Here is a 4,394-nt window from a genome sequence, read left to right on the forward strand (position 1 = left end):
TGTTTCCTTCTACATTTAAGGGCTGGCAGATCTCGCACCTCTAACCCACAAATTTCTGCCGTCTTCCATTTTTTTCCGGCAGTATGACATGGCAGCGCAGAGTACAATTTTCAGTGCCAGTTAAGTTTCTGCATGCACAAGTTGTAACCTCACCTAAGAGGGTAGGGAGGGGAAGATGCTGCCCAAAACTTTCAGCTACTATTTAGTCCACATACAACCACAATTTTCCCATATTTGTTTTTGGGTTTATGACATTAACTTTCCTTTTTCTGTTTTCTAACTGTAAGATGAGAATCACGAAACTTTTCCAGTGGGGAATTTCACCAAAATAAAGGAGTCAATTTTATTTTTAAAATTTCTCATTAATTTTCAGATGGAAGAAAACCCCCAAATAAAACCAAACAAAAAACTCCCAATGCAAACAAACAAACAATCAAACAAACCCCAAAAAACTGTTTCTTAGACCATCAGATTTAAGAAATTTCCCCAAGTCATATTCAAGAAGGAGAGCCATGGAATCCCATGGAAAAGTAATCAGAATATAGAGGAGGAGCAAATTGTGACTATGAGGGAAAGGACACCAAAAAGGATAGAATCCATGCTGTTGGAAATTTTCAGTTGTTACCATAGCCACAATATAGAAACTGAATGATATCTTCTGAGATGAAGGTAATGATATAGAATGACACATATTTTGTGGAAAACTGTTCAATTCTGAAAAAAAAGAAACAAATTAATTATATCCACAGCTACCAAAGATAGTCTTTGCTGATGTTATTTGAAGAATGAACAATAACATTTTTCATAAGCCTTTATATTGATACCATATAGGCTCTTAATTCAGTGGAGAAAATGGATCTTGGTGGGCATCTTCTATAATGACTTGATTTCACTGGATATCTCACAGAAAATCAACTTCAATGTACTTCAAACCTTGCTAAAGGAGAAGAATTTGTAGCAATCATATCAGTAATTTTTTCATTTCCTTCAAGCAAAAGAGGTGAGTGAACAGAAGATTCTGGAAATAACCTGCTGATGAAAGGAACAGATGCTCATTTTTGTTGAACATTGTTCACTTTTGTGTGAGAAGTGAGGGTTACACTGTTCGAATGCCAATAGAAGAAAAATCAAGATTAAATATCTGCAGACATATGTAACACTCACGTTATGTGTGGTAAGAGAACATAAGAATTTACAAAAATCCAAAGTGCTTAATCCCATGGAGTAGAATATTGCATCTCTTAGTGACAGACAAAAAGAAACATCAGCAATTTAAAAAAAAATAGTGGCTATGGAGATACTAGAGTGAATAAGTACAGAGTGCTTATGACAGTTTTATTTATACAGATAGGATAAAGCTCTGAATGGTTAATACAACATTTAGACATTGTCCTTTAAAGTTAAAAGTTGGGTTGTTATAAAAAAAAATCTCTCATTTGAGATGACATTTCATCATTTCTCCTTTCTTCCCTTTTATATCTTACTTTCTTATGTCCCTTTACCTTTTACTCTTATCCACAAAGATCCCCATTCTGCCTGCTTTTCACTGCTTTCCTGCTCCTCAACATCCTCCCTCCAGGTTTGTTTTCCGAATCAAATCTCACAGTAAACACATTTATTGAAAGAAAATGGAATTGAGGCAGGAGGAAGGAGGCTACAGTCATATAATCTTCCTTCTCTGCATTAGGTACTGAAGAAACTGAATATAAGAATGAATTTCTAAGATATATAACCAGGGTTAGTGATATGTTATAGATTGTCTGTTGTTATTCAAGCATCCTTGCAACCCTTTTTACCCTAATGAAGTTCTTCTAGAAAAATACTGAATTAGTTCCTCATCCTAAGTAACAAGACAACCTTTTCTTGCATGATTTTTTTTCTCAGTGAACTTCTGTGGAACATAATGAAATCTTGAAAAAGATAATTGTTAGTTATGTCTTAGGATTTTAGGCATACATATACATTTTAAAGAAACTTGTGTGAACAAGAGCATATCCCATTTGTGGGATGGACTTAGTCTTGCTTGCTTGTATGGATTAATGCAGAGCAAAAAAATAGTCAAAAGGGGTGTTTTGTTTTTTTTTTTTTTAGTTATGTATTTGGTTTTTATTTTCAAATTTCCAAACCAGCACTGCTTTTCCTGTTCACCTCTGCTGAAAAATCTTTCCCAGCCTGGCAAGAGATCGAGGCAGCCTTTGCAAAGCTGTGGGAATAGGTGAATTGCAAGACAGGTTTAGCGACACAAGAACTCAGGAGGTTGTAGTCTGAGAGCTGGGACTGGGTGCATGCGAACCAGCACTGATGTCTGGAAGGAAGCAGGGCCTCAGGAAGGACACAGTGAGGCTGGGGCTTGCAAAGCACATTGTGTCTACAGCTGCAATTAAGACATTTCATTGCTTTAAGATTGTTTTGGTTTTGTCTGCAGAATAAAAGATTATTCATTCTCTTTTTGCTATAGGACTGATACTTCTGGCTTGACAGTCCATGTGAATTTCTGGCTCCTTCAATGCTGTGAAGTCAATAAAATCTGAAGATGTCAGTGGATCCCAGGTGCGGGGGACCTTAAAGTCTCAGACTCTTAAGAGTGAAGGGTTTGCTTTAAAACCACCTTATTTGAGGATAATTTCACTAGTGAATCACACAGAAAAAAGGTGTTCACATCTTCTGAATTGCCTGGCTTTTAGGTATGTTTTCCAGAGGAAGTGCTAGTACATTAAATGCTACTCTCCTTCTCTTACATAGTAAAAAAAAAAGGAGTGTTTCTGGAACCCTCTGCTGCAAGATTGCCTAATCACTCACGCAATTTAGTCAGCAGGGACAGGAGAATGGATCTGCTTCACTGCCATTGTATGTAGCATATGCAGAGGAATTATGGCTATGTAATAGCAGCAGCAGCAGCCAATGAAAAATCTACATTTGGATGGCCACTCAAATAGATGAAAGGAGGCTTTTTTCCTACTGCTTCATTTTTTCCTACTGCTTCATTACTGCTTCATTCATTTTTTCCTACTGCTTTATTATGTGTTTTATCTGCTGATTGCTATGTACAGGCTACAGATAACTTGGGGCAGAAAACTGCGAGAAGAAAGTAGGAGACTGTGAAGATGGAGGAGAAATATGCTGGAAAGTAACATTGGGAGGATGAGAAAGTGAAAAGGGAAAAAGTGAGATTATCACCCTCCAGATTAAAGAGCCGTTCAAGACCTCTTCCTATCAGCCAGGACTAGGATAGGAGAGGGAATGCTCCTACATGTTGTCTGCTTCTTTTGGATGCTTAATAATCATCTGTAATATTTGATACAGTATCAGAAATAAACTTTTATGGTTTTAAAAGCCATAACACAGGTGGTGTAACAATGACAGCTCTTTTCAGCTTTGTGGTTTTTAATTTGAGGGAAATGACTAGAAAACTTGACCTTGGGTGTGTTGATACTGACTCTAGTTTCTGAATGCATGTTTATTGATGTGAGTTCCAGTAGGATGGACCAGCCCCATCCGTGTTTCACAGGTTTCATGGTAGCAGAACATACTGATTTAATATTTTCCTTTAGCAAGAGTGCCACTTCCTAAACCCTTTAAATTTGAAACAAAGATATACATATATTTTTCCAATAAATATTTTATATTTGCATTTTTTCTCTTGCAATTAGTCACTCTAAAAGTGCATTTAGTTACTTTAGAAGCATCTCAAGTCACTTTCAGCAATACAGATTAGCAGAGTAATCACTGTGTATCACTTGAAGTGAAATTATTTATATTGAGAGTAAGGAATGACTGTATTAAGTCCATTCAGTTAATATGTAACTACAGGTTTTGTTTTTTTACCATAACTATTTTTCTTGTTATATGCAGCTGTAAATCTGGGTAGACACATATGCTTTTATAAATATAAAAATAACCCCTTAAAACCTCTAAATTAAGCATGTTAAATGGAAAATGTTAAGCACTTGTTATATTCCATTTTACTTTCCCAATACAATTCCCAGAGAAATAAAAAAAATGAACAGCTTTATTAATAAATTCCATGGTGTTTCTGTATTACGGGAACAACATATTCTTAAGCACTCCATGCATCTGAAATTTGTCTCGATGTGGCCCATTTATTTTAATTTGGATCTGTCAGCAGAAAAAAGAAGTAATTAAACTTGTGACTAGCATGGAGAAACATTTTACATCCTAACACTGTAGCTTGATACGCAGTAGTTTCTTTATATTTCTTCCAGTTGTCAGATCAAAGTCTCTCAAGTACTGTAACTTAGCCATGCTTTGATTAATTACTTTATACAATGAATTTGCAAATTATATTTCTGAAGTGATTTATGTACTTCTAAACTTCAATCACACACACTTTCCCTCCCCCCTCCCCACATTTTGTTGTGGGTAGTTGTTTTGTT

General features: G+C 35.8%; 1 long non-coding RNA gene across 1 annotated transcript; it reads left to right on the top strand.

The window, feature by feature from the left end:
* The first annotated feature begins 275 nt into the window (after positions 1–275).
* LOC108445271 lies at positions 276–3,362 on the top strand. Its single transcript, XR_001860078.1, has 2 exons — positions 276–2,550; positions 3,051–3,362. It is a non-coding gene; the product is annotated as an uncharacterized LOC108445271 (long non-coding RNA).
* The last annotated feature ends 1,032 nt before the right edge of the window (positions 3,363–4,394 follow it).

Source organism: Corvus brachyrhynchos, unplaced genomic scaffold (assembly GCF_000691975.1).
Source record: "Corvus brachyrhynchos isolate BGI_N302 unplaced genomic scaffold, ASM69197v1 scaffold92, whole genome shotgun sequence".
NCBI lineage: Eukaryota > Metazoa > Chordata > Aves > Passeriformes > Corvidae > Corvus > Corvus brachyrhynchos.